The sequence below is a fragment of the Pocillopora damicornis genome, chromosome 9 (assembly GCF_964200805.1).
Source record: "Pocillopora damicornis chromosome 9, jaPocDami1.2, whole genome shotgun sequence".
Classification (NCBI taxonomy): domain Eukaryota; kingdom Metazoa; phylum Cnidaria; class Anthozoa; order Scleractinia; family Pocilloporidae; genus Pocillopora; species Pocillopora damicornis.
In genome coordinates this window covers 4567984-4587928 of record NC_142678.1, presented here as the reverse complement: position 1 = coordinate 4587928, position 19945 = coordinate 4567984, and the positions used below count along the sequence as shown (strand labels likewise).

The following is a 19945-nucleotide window of genomic DNA, read 5'->3' as shown; positions in this document are numbered from 1 at the left end:
TAGTTGTACACTTTTCCTATTCCATTTCTTCAGATTTCCGTTTTAGCCGTGGTTTACTATTCATAATCCTGAAAAAAAAATACTTTATGAGAGAAACGTGTCTCCCACATAAAACAGAACACAGTGAGCTGAACAGGGCAACTGAAGCTATTCACCATCACCCCCAGCCCCCCTTCCACATTTCCCCCCGGTGTCAAGGTCAGTTAAGGACTTTCTTGACCTTCTATCGCAGCGTTTAGTCATTACTGATCATAAACCAAATTCAAGTTGATTGTTTTCTTTAATTACCCTTTTATGTAACTTATTACAAGTGCTAACTTTATCTTTCCCTTTTTCCTACAAATTAAACTTTCTTGGAATTGATATAGATAGTTAGTTTTTTCACTTTAACGTAATGAATGAATTTATTCCCAATGTTTGAAAACATACCGGTCCTCAAGCTGAGACTATCCAGTAATATCCTCTCTCTGTAAATTTAACGATTTAACGCACGATCAGATAACTATAAAATCAAACAGACTGCTCGTGCATTGCATGCAGGGACTTTTTTGGTTTTTAGTGATTTTATGTCAATAACTGCGAACTGAAATTCGACGGGGAGTTGCACAACCAAATTGAAGTGACCTAAATGAACAACCACAACAGAGAGAAAAACTATTATTATTTTTCACTGCTTACCGATAAATTTCAACTCGTATCAATGATGGCGCTGATTTTATTCAAAGGCTCTGATCTGAGTATTTAATGAACACATGATTTTTTTAAAATAGTGTGGGTCACATTCTGTCTTAAAAACTGAAAGGAATCCAGAACGGCCCCCGAAGTCGAAGCTTGCGTGATACTTCTCATGGAATAAAATAGCAAAATCTCAGCTCTGTATAATTTGCAACTCGAGTAAGTCAAACACAGCAAGGTTTCCATTGAATGAATAATTGAATCAATCAAAAAATCCATACGTACATCAGCTCTATTCAAATAAAACAACTTATATACTTTATAATTAACTCACAGCTTTTAACCTAGAAATATCACCTAAAGACAAGATCTTTTATCGGTGTCACAAAAAGTATTTTCCCTCCGTGATGGATGGAAAATTTCGATTGCGCTGTTTCTACATCGGAAAAAAAGTTTTTGCATACCAAGAGGAAAACTTCAGAGAGGCCGAAAGAGCCTCATTTGACAGGTAATTGCTTGGAGATTTGGCCGAGGGAGTAGATTTCCCGCAAATCGAATCCCAAATCCAAAATCGGGTCTTTCGACATCGCATATTCCGAAAAAAAAAACTTCTCATAATTCCGTCGCCCCTGAGTTTCAGCTAATTCTTATTACTGGCAACTTATTTTTTATGCTAGTGTAAGCAGATTGTCCGCTTTCCTTCCACGACAGCTGTTGTGTTCAAGGATGCTAAGTAATCATTTACAATCAAAGCCGTCTACTGTTGGCCATTTCTCTGAAAAAATTAATATATCGGGTTCTGTTTGACCCAAAAATTCACTTTAAACAGGTAAATAATCTCGAGTTCAATCTAGCGTAACTAGTTAGTCAGTTTTCACTGATGCACCGGCTATCTCGGTCACCGTAAAGGTTTTGTTTACGAACCTACCGACAGAAAATTTAATTAGTTGGCCGTGGATTCAACTCGCATAGCCGATCGTGTTTCGTGCAGCTTTGTTCCCGTCTTACTGAAGTAAAACTCATTTGAAAAGTTGAAAGGAGTATTGGTGAAAAATGCATTAGACAGTTTAACAATTGTCTCGTAAAAAGTGTATTTTAATGGGTAATTGTGTTAAACCGGTAATGATTGTCGAGTTCACTCACTGAAGGTACGATGTCATATTAATACATTTCTTGCTACTTTGGGGAATTAAAATTAATTTATTTGCCCCCAGATAAAAAAAAAAAATGTTAAAAACTTTATTTTGTTGTTAATATTTAAGTAAGATACCAAGTCCATGAGTACTGAAGGGCAGGAGCCAGGAGCTCATTACTTATATCAATAATGGACTCCTGTGAAGGATCAAAACTTAGGGGGAACAGGGTCACAGCAACCGAAATTGATTGAGCAACAATCGCAAGACTATTTGGTGACTTGAAAAACAATAGACTGTTCTTTGCGTAAGAGCCACGAGTTTTGATGGAAAATTACTAAGTCTCCAGCTATTAGTTTAAGGCTTGAAATATTTGGCGAGTTCGTCCTATTTGTCTTCAGACCTGACACTCTCGGCAAATTTTACACGCCTCTTCTTTTCGTTAATGTGTTAATGAATCATAGACACGAACCTTTTCTTATCCTGCCCTCGCCTTTGCGAAAACTCAACGAATTCAAGGCGTCAATAACTAATCATTTAAGATTTAATTTTTTGACAATAAATCACAAACTTGTCTGGTTTCTATTTATTACAGTTCTCTTGTAAACAAAGCTCGACTGTTGACCTAGAAATCGACTTAAATATCGCCATAGGTATAATATCATACTTCTCTACATTTCCAAGGAGACAAATCCAAATTTACTGGTATACCTCGCAGACAAATTCAAATTTCCTGGTATGCTTCGCAGGTCCTATGTGCTACTTTAAATGTAGGGAAATCTACTATACGATTATCTTAATCTAAGGTTGCACTTTACGCAGACACCATGTACTAGAATTGCAAGGCTAACTCATTGAATTGACTAATTAGATGGTCAATCAGTTTTGCATCGTTGAATTGTCCCTTCAAAATCTAATTTCCTGAAATTGGAAATGACGTACAGCAACGTTAGGTTTCCCAATAAAAATGGGTATAATTGTGGTTGTAAGCCTCTTGTTGGCCAATATTGTTCACTTACCTCGAGCTCGATTTCCTTGTACTTGAGTCAACATACTCCAATAGTGTTTGCAAAAGCGGCTGAGTTACGGCCCACGTGCTCCTGATTAAATTCACCAATTTTCCTCTTATGCTTTTTGTAGCTGATTGTCTTGACTGCAGTGATTTGGCTACAATTTGTTTGAATGTTAATGATGTCGCTTTTATTTTCCGGATTTAAAAGAAAGAACAAGAACCTTATAAAAATGTCTACATAGGAAATGGAGTTAAGTATATTTATTTCATGTGATTTTTTTTCCCGCCAGTGGAAGAAAGCTTGGTAATAGTGCCCTGGCCTGGTTATATATTAATTAATCCCAAAGATCTTTGAGAGCTCATTTATTAAGTGCGCATGTCGGACAGTTTAGGCGGGAAGCGACCCAGCGGCAAAATGAGTGCGCATGCTTGTGACGCGCGCGAAAATTTACGCGCGCAAACTAATAAGGAATGGGAATGACAATATTTCCATGCTAGCTACCTTCACATTTCTCCACTCTGAGTGATAACCCGTTACCACGAGACTGGAAAAAGTAAGGCTTGTTATCAATCAGGGACAAGGTGGTGCACAAGTTTTCGGAGAAACGTCAACAAAACATTTGCCATGATGACCACCTATAAAAAGCCAGTCAGGAAAAAAAAAATGTTGGATATATTCAGAGGCTGTCATCTCCTACTGCATATTCTAGGTTCACAAACTTCATCCACTTATGTAATAAACAATAAAATAAATGATGACATAATTCTCACCTGTTTGCACGAGAAGATCACGAACTCAAAGAAAAATAATCATGCAAATGAAGATGGACGGAGTGTCATTTAAAATTCGGTTGGAGTGCTAACAGACTCCATGGATGGACAATGGGATTATCAAGTTGCAGACAGTGTAGATAGTTGTACCTGCTGTAGACAGTGTAGATAGTTGTACCTACTGTAGACAGTGTAGATAGTTGTACCTACTGTAGACAGTGTAGATAGTTGTACCTACTGTAGACAGTGTAGATAGTTTTACCTGCTGTAGACAGTGTAGATAGTTGTACCTGCTGTAGACAGTGTAGATAGTTGTACCTACTGTAGACAGTGTAGATAGTTGTACCTACTGTAGACAGTGTAGATAGTTGTACCTGCTGTAGACAGTGTAGATAGTTGTACCTACTGTAGACAGTTTAGATAGTGGTACTCACTGAAGAAAGTTGTAGCTACTGTTACACAATGATACTTCTTACATGACAGTTCCACAAAATGGCCCTATGGTGACAGAATAATACAGCCTACACGCATTGTTTTACAAAGTGACTATATGTTGTTCCACCATGCAGTTTAAATCGCGTCGTAGGATTAGATTTAACAGATAGTTTATTGCATTTCGCTAATGACAACGACTTTTCTGTGAAGGAGAGTCAAATTGTGGACACCCGATTCCCTCGAGTAGGTCAATTGTTAGATTTTTCCTAATTTTGGTTTCCCTGTTCTACGTAGAAGTTAGTGTCACGAGACCGGTTTTCCATATTTGGTATTGTACACGAGGTTTTCTGTTCAGATTAAATATAGTTCTTCCGCCATCTTGATCTAGTTAGTGTGTTCCGGGCCTTTTATTCGGAATACACAACAACTGGCGACGAGGATGGGATTCCTTTGATCAAGCACAAGCGGTTAACAGGAGTGGGTCGTACAAACCACGTTCAAAAAGGGACAGAGACGACGGAAATAAAATTATGCCGGACGAAGCACCGAGCGCCAACACGAGTCAAGCCATCGGCAAAGTGACAAAGTTTGTGGTGGGAGCGGATTGGGAGTCCTACATCGAACAACTGGATTTTTACTTTCTTGCAAATGGAATCAAGGAACCTAAAACAATGAAGGCCGTACTTTTGACGAACCTTCCGGTGGAGACTTACCAATTGGCGAAGGATTTAGTGGCCCCCACACAACTGAAAGAGGACGCCATTACCTATGAGATCATCGTGGAGCGAATGCGTGAACAACTGAAGCCTGAAAGATCAGCGCTGGTTGCGAGGTATGAGTTCGACAACCGAGCCAGGAATTCCGGTGAGTCAGTTAGTCATTATGTAGCCACACTGAAGCACTTGGCCACAGAATGTAAGTTTGGAGAGGCCATGCGAACCGAGCGCCTTCGTGACCGATTAGTTTCAGGTATCCGCGACTCGAAGATGATTACGGAATTGTTGAAAGTAAAACTCGCCGACCTTTCATTTGATCTCGCGGTTCAAAAGTGTTTGGCCATTGAGCAGGCTAATAAAGATGTTCAGGTGCTTCAGGGAGAACAAGGGCCAGGCACCCCAATCAATAAACTTGACACTGTCAAAACTGGGGAAGAACAAGCCATATCCAAGCCACCACCTAGGGCCGAGGGTCCCCGAGGTAAGGACAGTAAGAAGTCTAAACCTTGTTACCGCTGTTCAGGGTCACATAACTCACAAAAGTGTCCCTTCATGAAAGAACGCTGTTTTCATTGTGGCATCATTGGACATACACAGAGAGCATGTAGGAAGAGACAGGCCACCTCACAGATGACTGAGGCTGGAATAAATGTCATGAAGGGTGATGATTCCGAAGAAAGTGATGGAGAATTTGGGAACCTGTACCATGTCTCAGACATTAAAAACACAAAGCCCATTTCACTTAAGATCTACCTTGAAGGCCGCCCAGTGACTATGGAGCTGGATACAGGTTCAGTGGTGTCAGTCATGAGTGAGAGGGTGTATTTGGATTACCTCCGCCACATTCCTTTAAAGGACACATCCTTGAAGTTGCGCACATACACAGGAGAGTCAGTGAAGCCTGTGGGGTTTTGCCATGTGACTGTGCAGTATCAGGGACAGTCAAAGAAACTTCCCATATATGTAGTGAAGAATGAGGGACCCACCCTTTTTGGCAGAGAATGGCTGGAATCTATCCATCTGGACTGGCCCTTACTTCGTCTGGAAACATCCGACACCATTCCAGCCCTGGAAGATGTTCTGAGTAAGCATGGAGATGTTTTCTCTGAAGGTTTGGGCAAAATGAAGAATATCCAAGCACGGATCCAAGTTAAAGAGGATGCCCGGCCTCGATTCTGGAAAGCCCGCCCAGTAGCGCTGGCTCGTAAACCAGCAGTGGACGAAGCATTGAGAGAGCTAGAAGCTGAAGGAGTTATAAAGAAGGTAGCTACTAGTGAGTGGGCTGCTCCAATTGTGACACCTGTGAAGAAGGATGGCAGTGTAAGAGTGTGTGGTGACTTCAAAGTGACCATCAATTCACAGCTGGAGGTAGACGAGTACCCACTTCCCCGCATTGATGATATTTACGCCAGCCTAGGTGGGGGAACGTTGTTCAGCGTCATTGAGCTCCGTCAGGCTTACCTACAAATGGAGGTTGAGGAGCACTCCAGGCCTTTCCTCACCATTAACACAACCCGTGGTTTGTTCCAGTACCAGCGCCGTCCTTATGGTGTATCTTCGGCGCCAGCCATCTGGCAGCGAGCTATGGATCAGATCCTGCAAGGACTACCAGGGGTCTTCTGTTACCTGGATGATATCATTATAACCGGCCATACCATAGAGGAACACCTGGAGCGGTTAGTCGCAGTATTGAAGAGGTTGGAAGAGTATGGTTTGAAAGCCAACCGAGAAAAGTGTAAATTCCTTAGAAGTTTTGTGGAGTACCTAGGACACGTCATCTCTGCAGAAGGACTGCACCAATCCCCAAAGAAAGTAAAGGCTATCACTGAGATGCCGAAACCTCAGGATGTTACTCAACTGCGTGCTTTTCTTGGCATGGTCCAGTATTACGCCAAATTCTTGCCCGATCTGGCCACTCATCTTGCTCCACTTCATCGGCTGTTACAGAAAGATGTGACGTGGTTGTGGGGAGCTGCGGAACAAACTAGTTTTCTTGTGGTGAAAGAAATGTTGCTACAGGATAGGGTTCTGATGCGCTATGACCCTGACTCACCACTAGTTCTTGCCACAGACAGCTCCTCGTATGGTCTCGGAGCGGTCTTGTCACACCGTACTGCTGAAGGAGTAGAGCGTCCTATCGCTTATGCGTCCCGGTCCCTGTCCGAAACAGAGAAGAAGTTCGCACAAATCGAGAAAGAAGCATTATCTTTGGTCTGGGGTGTGAAGAAGTTCCAAATGTACCTGGAGGGTCGCCACTTCACCTTGGTCACCGACCATCAGCCTTTGAAGTACATAATGGACCCCGGGAAGGCTGTGCCAGTCACAGCAGCAGCGAGGATTCAACGTTGGTGTCTCTTCCTAGGAGCTTTTTCATACAATATCGAGTTCCGAGGTACCAAGCAACATGCCAATTGTGATGGTTTATCTCGCCTACCTCAACCATCAGCGCCCGCTGACAAGCCCGATGAAGTTGAAATATTCCATACCACCGTTGTCGAGGCCCTCCCCGTTACAGAGCACGACTTGAGAATGCAGACCCGTAGGGATCCAGTACTTTCCCGTGTTCTGGAGCTTGTGCAGTCAGGATGGCAAGGGACCGAACTTCACCCAGACCTCATCCACTATGCCCATCGCGGTAACGAAATCACGATTCATCATGGAGTTCTAATGTGGGGTAGTAGAGTAGTCGTCCCAGCCAAACTGAGAGAGAGAGTTTTAGAAACGCTTCACGAGGGTCACATTGGTATGGTCAAGATGAAGGGTTTGTCCCGGGGTTTTGTTTGGTGGCCAAACATTGACAAGGACATAGAAGGGGCCGTCCGAAACTGCGAGGGATGTCAAGAGTTGGCAAATAATCCAGCCCGTGCACCCCTGCATCGATGGGAGTACCCTTCCCTTCCCTGGCAAAGACTGCATATTGACTTTGCCGGACCAGTCGAGGGAAAGATGCTCATGGTAGTGATCGATGCCCACAGCAAGTGGCCGGAGATTTTCGTGATGGAGATCACCACTGCTGAAGAAACCGTTAGCACGCTGCGCTCTCTGTTTTCCCGCATGGGACTCCCTGACCAGATGGTGTCAGATAATGGTCCACAGTTCACGTCTGAAACCTTTAGGAAATTTACAACTGCGAACGGTATAAAGCATGTCACTGGTGCACCTTACCATCCATCAACCAATGGTCTGGCGGAAAGATTAGTACAGAGTTTCAAGAAAGGAGTTAAGGCTGACAAGTCCAGTAGAACCCTGCAACACAAGCTTGATAGGTTCCTGTTAGCTTATCGATCAGCGCCACACGCCACTACTGAGCTTAGCCCTGCACAGCTTCTCCTGGGTCGGAATGTTAAGACAAGGTTGGACCTGATTAAGCCGGATGTTTCAAGAAAAGTTAACCAGAAGTTGCTCCAGCCCAATGACCGCACTTTAAAGTTTTTTGACCAAAACCAGAACGTATGGGTCCGCAACTACCGCAGAGGTCCAAAATGGGTGCGTGGCACCGTCATTGAACAAACGGGTCCAGTCCTGTACAAAGTCAAGGTAAACGACCAAACCTGGAAACGTCATGTCGAGCAGCTACGGGATAGCAACCTTTGCCCACCTGACGCGGAAACGATGGATGATTGTGCTGTTCCGGAGGAGGTCGAACATGACACACCGCCTGTAGCTACGGAGACTGAGTGGAAGGATGCACCACCTTTGGCTGTGACGCCTATTGGGGAGTTTTCCCCTCCAGAACCACAAGGTCATCAACTAGATCCGAAACCTGAATCGATTACCACCCGTGCCGGTCGTTTGGTTAAACCACCTCCTAAGTTGAAGGACTATGTTTGCGGCTAGAGGGAACTGTGGTGTTTCTTTCTGTGGCCACAGTACCAACATGTTATCTAAGATACTTTGAAACTTCTTTCTTGGATTTTGTTTTATTCTTTCTTTTCATTAGTGTACTATTGAGTCTTAAAAGGGAGGAAATTGTTAGATTTTTTCTAATTTTGGTTTCCCTGTTCTACGTAGAAGTTAGTGTCACGAGACCGGTTTTCCATATTTGGTATTGTACACGAGGTTTTCTGTTCAGATTAAATATAGTTCTTCCGCCATCTTGATCTAGTTAGTGTGTTCCGGGCCTTTTATTCGGAATACACAACAATTTGCGCTGCTTGATTTCTGAAGAGGACACTTCATTGCGTCGCCGTGTGGTTTTAATCCAGATTTCACTTAACAGAAATCAGCTTACATTACATATTTAAAACAAAGATTTTCTAGTTATGACCTTTATGATTTTCTATTTATGAACTAAGCCTAATATCCAATCGTGTTATTTAAATAATTTCATGTTTGCACATTTAATTTAGGTAAGCCATTCCAATCATTTGAATTCCGGACACAACCGTGACTTGTCGAAGAAAATTTAATGTTCTGATGGTCGTGGTTCTGCCTCTGTATTAATGGTAAGCTATGACGAAAAATTAGCTGATCTTTATAGCAAGTATGCATAAGAATCCATACTCATAAACACGTGATATCCGTACTTAATACATTTAATTTTTACTCAAAAAAATTGGTTTAAATCTTTTATAAGGCACGCACATCTATAAATTAAATGTTTGTGCATCGCAAAGGGCCAACTGAAAGTGATTTATTGATCTGTGTTAGTCTTGGTCTACGAATATTTGGAGTTGGGTTAATCTTTTGTAGCTTTGTTATAGGATGAAGATGAAGCAGACGTAGACGTGGAATTTGCAAGCGGTGGAGATGTGGAGAAAGTATTTGCAAGCCAAAGTTCCTGTACACCAACAAGCAAGGAGAACGGAAGCACTAAAGAAACACCTTAAAGTTCAAAAAAGGTTTGTGCCTTTTTATATCCTGTATTGCTAACCAATCTCTATACTCCCACGGGATAAAATTCTAGGAGGTGGAATTGAGTTGTAAAATAAAATTCAGTCAATTACTTGTATCTCTTCATGAGATCCCCTCCCTCCCCCCCTTGACCATTGTTAGATAAACATGCTAATTAGAATAAGAAAGATGGTCAGTTTTGAGCGCGGTAAGAAAAAGAGAAAGTTTTATTTTTCGGTTTGTGATGAGCTTGGAACAAAGAAAAAATTTTGTTTGCCAAAGTGGAATTGAACCTAGGGATTTCATGCCCCGATGCTCACCACTGATCAAGCCACAGAGACTCTATGGTGAGCAAGACCCATTACAAAGTTCATTTAAGACACATTTTGCATACTGCTAGGATAGCGAGCTATAGAAGTAAAGCATTGATTGGTCATTTTACAGACATTTAGGTCCAATGCTTTAAATGATGAATTTCTTGTATTTTCCTGCTGAACAATGCTGTGTTCAAGGTAATATGTCAGCTGGGGGTTAATTTTTTTTTACTTAGGAATCCTTGCTTTCAGGCATAGATTGATTCTTTCATTGACAGATCATTTCTTTCTCAAATTATCAATTTCACATTTTCCTTGCTCCAAAATACAGTGATCAAGGTATATGCCAAAGGTGCAAAGCCTTTTTGCTGAGTAATCCTCACTGTTAGGCAATTATTTAACATTTTAAAATGATAATTACAGCCCATGTAGGTGCAATGCTCGAAAAATTTTTTCTTTGCTCTACAATACTGTGATCAAGGTATATGCCAGGGGTGCAAAGCTTTTTTGTTAAGGAATCCTCACTGTCAGACATTGATTTATCATTTTACAGCATATGTACAGTGTAGGTGCAATGCTTAAAACATGTTTTTTCTATGCTCTACAATGCTGTGATAAAGGTATATGCCAGAGGTGCTAAGCTATTTTGCCAAAGAATCCTCACTGTTAGGCACAGATTGATAATTTTTACAGCACGGGTTGGTGCAAATTGCCGGAAACATATTTTTCTTTTTGCTCTACAATACTGTGATCAAGGTATTTTACAGCACATGTAGGTGCAATGATTGAAATAGTTTTTCTTTTATCTAAAATACCGTCATCAAGGTATACACCAGAGGTGCTAAGCTTTTTTGCTAAGCAATCCTCACTGTTAGGCATTGATTGATAATTTTTGCAGCACGGGTTGGTGCAAATTGCCTGAAACAAATTTTTCTTTTTGCTCTACAATACTGTGATCAAGGTATTTTACAGCACATGTAGGTGCAATGATTGAAATAGTTTTTCTTTTATCTGAAATACCGTCATCAAGGTATACACCAGAGGTGCTAAGCTTTTTTGCTAAGCAATCCTCACTGTTAGGCATTGATTGATAATTTTTGCAGCACAGGTTGGTGCGAATTGCCTGAAACATATTTTTCTTTTTGCTCTACAATACTGTGATCAAGGTATATGCCAGACATGCAGGCCATTTTGCCAAGGAATCCTCACTGTTAGGCATTGATTGATTATTTTACAGCACGTGTAGGTGCAATGCTGGAAACATAATATTATTTTTTCTTTGCTCTACAATACTGTGACAAAGGTATCTGCCAGAGGTGCTAAGCTTTTTTGCTAAGGAATCCTCACTTTTAAACATTAATTGATCATTTTACAGCACATGTAGGTGCAATGCTTGAAATATATTTTTCAAAATGATTAATCATAGATATCAAACTTTGAGGGATTTCTCATTGAAGCAAGTTAAAATGTATAAGTGAACGAAATGAGCTATTAGCAACTTTCAGTTGTAGGGGGTAGCCACAGAAACAAAGTTGTGTTAGGCCTGGGAAGGTTTGGTGTTTTTAAGTTTACATGTATGTCTTTTCCAGTGCAGTCAAGTACTATTAATAGTGAATCAACTACTAAAGAAACTGTAGCTGAGGAAGCTTGTGTTTTATCACACATTTCTCACAAAGCATTTCCCTTCCTTTGGTGTAGTTTTTAGAGAACTACTCAATTGCTTGTATGAGAGGTTTGTGGAATTAACCCTTTACCTCCAACATCAAATTTGTTATTCTCCTTACTGTCAACTATACAATTCTTAGAATGGTAATTCAGAGAATTTAGTATTTGATCAACTAATTATCCCCAAATTGACATTTCTCTTTATTTTCATCACCTATCTGGTTGATATTGTATTTATATTGTAAGGAGAAATTTTGTCTTGGTCACTCATGGGAGTTAAAGGGTTAAGGAAGGGATCAAACATTCATTTACCATTTTTAGAGCTCTTTAGTCAGAGAGTGTATGTGTTGAAAAATCATGGTTAGGCATTTTAATGCAATGTAGTTGGGATTCTTTTATCTTCATGGAGTAGGGATTGTCCACAATGACAAAAAGGAGATGATGTATTCATTTCAGAGGTGAATAGGGGTGATTGGCAGCCAAAATAATAGACTTCAATGAAGCATGTGAAGTTAGGAAAACCAAGGTAGAAGTAATTCCTTCTGGATCAGAAAGAGCTGGACTCAAAACATGACATAAACACATTGATCCTGCTTTGTGTGATGGTCTGTACGTCCCTTGGTCAACTTCAGATGTTTATAGCTTTGGTTATATGGCAAGTACAATTGCAAAGACTAAGAAATCAGAACTAATTGATAAATTAAGTCTGACTTGTATGAGCAAATATAAGCAACTAGCATTTGAGACATTGGCGAGGGACCTTCACCCTTTAACTCCTAAGATCTTATTAGTAATTCTCCCTACTGTCTGCCATATAGTTCTAGTGATGTTAGTTTGGAGAATTTGGTATTCAATCAACTAATAATCCTGTAATTAATGTTTTTCCATATTCTCATCTCTTGTCTGCTTGATATTGTATTAATATTGTAAGGAGAAATTCTGTCTTGGTCATTCATGGGAGTTAAAGGGTTAAAACTGTTATTGCCTCGTAAGCTGTTTAATTTTTCAGATTTGATGCATACAATATGCAATGTACTTTTGAATATGAGTAGTCACATGTTATGATTTGTATAACAATTACCATGATTTCAGTAGTTGAATGTACATTGTGCTAAACAATTTGTCAATAAAAAAGCTATTATTTTATTCAACTTGTCTTGTTTTTGTTACCTTAGGTGGAAGATTGGATACATGTATAGATTTCAACTTCCAGCACATGTGAGTATAAAACCATATTATGTAAAATATTTAATATTAAGAAAAGACATTTAAAATAGCAAGTAAAACCTGACTCATTCAATTGTTTGACTACTCTGGGCTACTGCGTAGCCATTATTAAACTTAAAACAAGTGGGTGTTGTGGATGCATTATTTACAGACTTTTGGGATTTCCAGAGGTCATTTTAAAGGTTAGGCTATTTGGGAAATTTTTTTTAGGTGGGGTATCCTATTGGAAGTCAACAATTCTCGCGACATGTGTGTTAAAAGTGTTAAATTGGCCATGTAATTTTTTATTTGATGTTCATACATTGAATCATCTTTTTGTACCAGAAATTAAAGATCAAATTGTACTGGTTTTAATTACCAACTGAAGATACTACAGCAAAAGGAATGGGCCCTCAATAAGAAGTGTTTACAATCCTACCAGTAACTGTCTTCCACCGAAAGAGACCAGAGACTCTTTTAATTTTAGAGCATATTATTGAAAATAGAAAAACAAACAAACAAACAAATAGAAATGGCTGTGAAATCAGTGTTTGCACCAAGTAAAAACATGCTATTGACTGTGTGTAGCTTCACTTTTAATGCCTAGCTGTGTTGTCACACATTTTCCTTGGCTGCAAGGTACAAAACAAAAATACCTATCAATCATGAACTTGCCAATGTATACAGTTGTAAAAATAATTTTGAATTGTTCGTTTTGGTCATTGATAGCAAGGGGAGCATATCTTTTTGGACATAAGGGACTTTCTCCAAATTAGGCTAGTTGATCACTCAGCAACCTTTTAGTTACAACTTTCTCCTTTTAAGACTTTGTTTTGCTCATTTTTATGGGGTAAGGTGACTCATTTTTTATATTTTATATTATTTTTTCTTTTTACAGAGAACAGCTTCAATTGATGATGAATTTTAGAAGTCCTTTCAGCCTCAAATTGTGGCCATTGGTGAACAATTTGATTTTGATAAACTAACTATCATCTATGAGGGCATTATTCTATGCAGCATACCACAACAAAGCATTGTAAATAGCATTGTGGCTTTGCTGTCATTATTTTATATATTCAATATGTGGTTTATAAAGACAGCAAAGCCATGTTGTCTTTCCTAGAGCAAGCCCTAATGGGTATTGGCCATTAGGTCATACTTTGCTGAATGTCAGCACTTTCTTTAACCCTGTAACTCCCATGAGTGACCAAGAGAAAACTTCTCCTTACAATCTCAGCACAATTTCAAGCAGAAAAGTGATGAGAATAAAGTAGAATAATTTTATGATCTAGGGGACTTTAAGTTGATCCAATACTAAATTCTCCCAAATAATATCAAAAGATTGTATGACAGACAGTAAGAGGAATTACTAATACGATCTTGGGAGTGAAAGGGTTCTTGAAATTTCAGAGTTAGAATCATTGGTAGAATTTATTTGTAATTTCTGTTTGTATGAAGAAATGTACAATTGATTTATTACTCGACGTTTCGGGGTCATCGTGACTCCATTATCAAGAGACTAGTTTAAAAACATGCAAATAAGGAAAGGTACAAGAATAGCATAAATTAGAATGAACGGCTTAAACAAACACCTTTGCGCGGATGGAATCCGTTTGCACGTTCAATGTTGGCTTACGCATGCGAATATACAACATTTCATTAACAAGGCAATCAAATTTGCCGTTACATTTCGCGATGACGTTGAATTGCTCGATCAAGCGTTCAGGTATTTCACTATTGTGCTGGAGGTGGTAGTGTTTGTAGATAGAAGATGATTTCCTTTTGTGCCCTTCTACGCGATCGTGTAAGTGACCACGAGTATAGCCCACATACCCTGCATCACACAGGTTACATTTAAATTCATAAACGATACATTGTTGGTTAACAATAGGGGGCTTAATTTCGTGTTGCTTTAGCTGTTGATCGAGCTTAGGGCTAACGAACACTGGTTGGACAGTCACGCTTAACTTCGAGCTTAGATTGTTCAGTTGTTGTTTAACATGATTAGCTGACGATTGGTCCTTGAAGGGTAACACTAATCTCACAATCTCCGATGATACGTCTGGTGATGGACAGGGCTCTGCAGATGAAATCCTTTTCTCAACGAACCGCTTGATTGTAGTTTCAACCAGTGGCTTTGGGTATTTCAAGTTATGAAAAACCCTTCTAAGGCGGTCACATTCCTCGGAGAAGAAAGACCAGTTAGAAGATAATCGATAAGCGCGATCCACCATGGTGTTAACTAGGCTGCGCTTGTACTTAATGTCAACATGACTCTGGAAATGCAGAAGGAGACCCGTGTTGGTTCTTTTGATGTAGAACTTGCTCTCAATCTTTGGTGCACGGTTAAGCAGTTCAGTATAGTTCATCCCGCAAAGAGTGTCTCCAGTTGAGATCAAGGCAAGCTTCGAGAAAGCATACTGGAACCTTGAACGGCATCTACCAAACGAGAATTTACGCGAACTAGCAGCCGCAACCTTACGATCTGTTGCGCTAGAGTATATTAATAGGAGTAGCCCAAAACCTCCTAAAGCCCTCTTGCAAGCTATTGAAGATCTGAAAAAACGCAATGACATTGTTGTCACAAAACCGGATAAAGGGTCTGGTGTTGTTGTTATGGATAAATCAGAATATCTTCGCCTACTATCCGAAGCGTCAATAAATGATACCAGCAAATTCCGATTCGTCGACTCGGAGAGACCGAGAACCAGAGGACGACCTCCTAAGTATTACCACCCTCTCCTTCAGAAAGAAAGGGAGCTGGAAACTCTCGTTCGAAAGATTCTACCGAAATCCATTGCTGACGCTCTCCGCCCGAAAGGGTCCAGACTCGCACACTTGTATGGCTTGCCGAAGACACATAAAGAACAGTTGGCCGTGCGGCCAATACTCTCTGCTACTAACACCTACAATTACTCGCTAGCGAAATGGCTTGACGACAAATTGAAACCCCTGTCGTGCAACCAATATACGGTGACAGACACATTCCGCTTTGCTGATGAAGTACGAGGCTTCGAGATCAAGAACGGCGAAATTTTAGTTTCCTATGACGTCACCTCATTGTTTACAAATGTACCCTTGGAGGAAACAATACAGATCTTAGCTGAAAAAGCCTTTGCCCAGGATTGGTTCAACGAGACGCACAGCTTGAACATCTCTAAAGCGGACCTAATCTACCTCCTCCGAGCAGCTACGAAAAACCAGCTTTTCCAGTTTGACGGTGCTTTATACGAGCAGACAGATGGAGTCGCTATGGGTTCTCCCCTTGGACCGTTGCTGGCTAACGTCTTCATGTGCTCGATTGAGGAAAACCTCGAACAACACGGTCAACTTCCGCGCTATTACCAGAGGTACGTCGATGACACCCTGACCGTAATGCCTGATAGGGTGACCGCTGGCCAGTTTCTAGACACCCTTAACTCTACCCATCCCTCCCTCCGGTTTACCATGGAAGTCGAACGGGAAGGATCCCTTCCCTTTCTAGGAACTGAACTGCTTAACCGTGCACCAAAGATTGAGAGCAAGTTCTACATCAAAAGAACCAACACGGGTCTCCTTCTGCATTTCCAGAGTCATGTTGACATTAAGTACAAGCGCAGCCTAGTTAACACCATGGTGGATCGCGCTTATCGATTATCTTCTAACTGGTCTTTCTTCTCCGAGGAATGTGACCGCCTTAGAAGGGTTTTTCATAACTTGAAATACCAAAAATAAAAAATACCCAAAGCCACTGGTTGAAACTACAATCAAGCGGTTCGTTGAGAGAAGGATTTCATCTGCAGAGCCCTGTCCATCACCAGACGTATCATCGGAGATTGTGAGATTAGTGTTACCCTTCAAGGACCAATCGTCAGCTAATCATGTTAAACAACAACTGAACAATCTAAGCTCGAAGTTAAGCGTGACTGTCCAACCAGTGTTCGTTAGCCCTAAGCTCGATCAACAGCTAAAGCAACACGAAATTAAGCCCCCTATTGTTAACCAACAATGTATCGTTTATGAATTTAAATGTAACCTGTGTGATGCAGGGTATGTGGGCTATACTCGTGGTCACTTACACGATCGCGTAGAAGGGCACAAAAGGAAATCATCTTCTATCTACAAACACTACCACCTCCAGCACAATAGTGAAATACCTGAACGCTTGATCGAGCAATTCAACGTCATCGCGAAATGTAACGGCAAATTTGATTGCCTTGTTAATGAAATGTTGTATATTCGCATGCGTAAGCCAACATTGAACGTGCAAACGGATTCCATCCGCGCAAAGGTGTTTGTTTAAGCCGTTCATTCTAATTTATGCTATTCTTGTACCTTTCCTTATTTGCATGTTTTTAAACTAGTCTCTTGATAATGGAGTCACGATGACCCCGAAACGTCGAGTAATAAATCTTTCCTGGTTTTTTCTATGCCTTTGCTTTAGCAAATCCCTGCTGATCAAATGTACAATTAGCTTGGATATTCTCAATCCTGTGGTTTTTAGCCCTTTCACAGCTGTTTTATGTACATGTATTATTTTCAGTTTGCCAATAAAAGGTCACAGCTGGAGAATGCAAATCTTTACACTGTCGATAAACCATTTTTCATATAATTATATTTATAAAATAATTCAAATAGTACGCGCACTCTGATTGGCCATAAAACCATTTTACATGAGCGTATGTAAACACGGTTTTCGTTCCTCTTTCATCGCGTCGTGGTTTCCTACGCTTATCTCGTGTTCTCCCAACCTCCCACGTGTTTACATCAGGCTATGTAAACACGGAAACCATTTTACATTTCTTCAATAACTGTTAATCCCCATTTAAGGGATTTTTATGTTATTGTTTTTGCTGCTAAGCGTTGTTTAATGAGTGTGAATCAAATGGATAATTGGAACCATGTAAAAGGATAAATGAAAATTGATTTTAGCTTTAACAAAACTGTTAAAGAGCTAAGGTTAGTAGTCATTTGGACTTCGTTTGCATTGCTTTAATCGCAGGAAGTGCTTTCCTTTTGCCTTAACAGGGGCTAAATGAGTCACCCTTTGAGGGTATTGTTGGCCTAAAATGTACAGATGCGAAATAGCTCAAGTGGGGCAATTTTATATCATAACAAAAACCACTTTAGTTCTGTTCAGAGGACTGTTTTACATTATTAAAGCCCCAAACAGCTCCCATCAAGAGCGTCGTTTCAGACCCTATGATGCCGATTTAGCCATTAAAATTCCGTTTGTTTCAACAAACACTGGCCTAAATTGGCCACGAAATAGGGGCCAATTTTCACTCTCTCTATGGTGCGAATTGGTTCCAGAAGGGCTGATTTGGCCATACCATTTTGACCCCTTAAAAGGCCAAAACTACCCCTCATTTTTCCTAAACTAGCCCTCATTTTCCTAAAACAGCCCATTATGAAGTCGTTTCGGCTATTCCATACAGGGCCATTTCTGCCCTTTTTACGAGGGCCAGAACAATTCTTATCCAGAAGGGCCAAATGAGCTCCAAAATAGGACTATTATTTTTACTCACCGAGATGGCCCTATTTTAGAGGCTGAAACAGATCCTTTCGATTTATAGCGTAGAAAATGATCGGTTAAAAGTAAAAGTAAGAGGGTAGTTAGTTACACTCTGAAAAGAGCAGAAGTTGATTAAAACACACTTGAAATATGTCTGTAAGTATTTTGCTGTATGTCCAGGGATTTTGCTTTTTATAAAATAGTTACCCAGCGACATAAAGTTCTTTCGAGCCTAAAAGCAAGCAGAAAACAAAACCTGTATGACAAAAAAATAATATATGTATAGTAAACCTCAAAACACTACACAATAAACCGTTATAAGTGTAAGCGAATAAGTGTAAATATTGTAAACTTTGTATAGAGTTGAATTTAATGTGTATAGTTTGGTCACCAAGGAAAGTAAAGCGAGATCAAATGTTGGTTGCATGTCAAATATTTCCACCTGTAACTTCCATTAAATAGCCGAGTTTGCCCAAAGAGAGATTAGCAATGTACTTTGGAAATCCTTAGCGGTCCTAAGCCGCGTTGAACAAGCTAGGTGTAAATGACCCGACGCATCTCATTACATATACTTCAGATTTTAAATATTTACTGCAGAACGACATTAATGTACCGATTGATAAATCTCAAGAATCTTACTGAGCTCGTGAAGTCATCAACTTTAGCTTCTTCCAGATACAAATATGCAATAGCATGTAGAAAGATATGTTAGAAGGACCGTAACATAACTTAGAACGCGTTTGAGAAAGGAAATTTCTTAAAGTATATATATGGACAGGCCATTTTAGCTCCGCTTTAGAACATCATTGTGTGAAAACGTTGGTTGTAATTGACCCTTTCCAGAAACTTGAAAGGAAACACCTTGTGGGCTACTGCGTCAAATTAAAGTGTTTTTCATTTTAACAAGAAAGGAGGGAAGGTTTAAACCTTTTTTTTTGGTAATAAGTTAAAAAAAAAAAAAAATTCGGTGCACATCTAGCGTGCATGCATCAGGATTAAAACTTGATGTCTTTTAACCCTTTAAATCCTAAAAGTGATTAACATGTAACTTCTCCCTATAATATTCACACATTATCCAGCAAACAGGTATAGATAATATCCCCAAACTTATAAGTTAGAAGTTGTTGTCATGATCTAACACCAGTTATTCGTAACTAGCTTGCAAAGAAATGTGTAGTAGCCAGAGAGAAGAATTTACGATCAGTCATTGAGGGTTAAATGGTTCAAAGCCGGCCTTACAATTTCTTCTCGAGAAAGAGAGGAACCTGGGGAACAGTGTGGATTGTTCAGCTCGCTGAAGCCGCCATCTTAAAGGCTGTGTCCCAGATATGAAATAATAATCAGGCGACGAAGAGGTATGTTAAACAGTTTTCGTAAGATGTTTTCACATGATGTGGGAATTTTCGTAGTAAATTAAAATATTTACCATAAGTGGTTACTAATGCTTACTTTGAGACGTGTTTCAGAAAAACGGAAGCAACATTGCTTTCGTAAGTCCACACACTATTTCATTTGTTGGACTTTACACTGTAAAATTAAAAGAGTTGATTTGGCCCCAAAAATGGGGCCAAAACGAGTGAGTCCAGTTTGGCACTTGCTTAGGGTCAATTCAGCCCCATTGAAATGGGGCTGTTTTTGGCACCAATTTTGGGGCTGAATTGGCCCCGTTGTAGGGGCCAAATTGGACCATG

At 40.1% G+C, this 19945-nt stretch overlaps 3 long non-coding RNA genes and 1 pseudogene across 3 annotated transcripts in view; 3 read left to right on the top strand and 1 right to left on the bottom strand.

Moving 5' to 3' along the window:
- Positions 1 to 19945, top strand: part of LOC149039724 (uncharacterized) — a 193126-nt gene that overhangs the window by 116733 nt on the left and 56448 nt on the right. The gene's annotated exons all lie outside the window — the stretch shown is intronic.
- LOC149039729 (uncharacterized) overlaps positions 1 to 19945 on the bottom strand; it is a 117539-nt gene that overhangs the window by 69740 nt on the left and 27854 nt on the right. The gene's annotated exons all lie outside the window — the stretch shown is intronic.
- On the top strand, positions 4003 to 14229 carry LOC149039733 (uncharacterized). The gene is made up of 5 exons (XR_016179979.1): positions 4003 to 4269; positions 9092 to 9187; positions 9435 to 9922; positions 12730 to 12772; positions 13659 to 14229. It is a non-coding gene; the product is annotated as an uncharacterized LOC149039733 (long non-coding RNA).
- On the top strand, positions 15134 to 17207 carry LOC149039732 (uncharacterized; annotated as a pseudogene).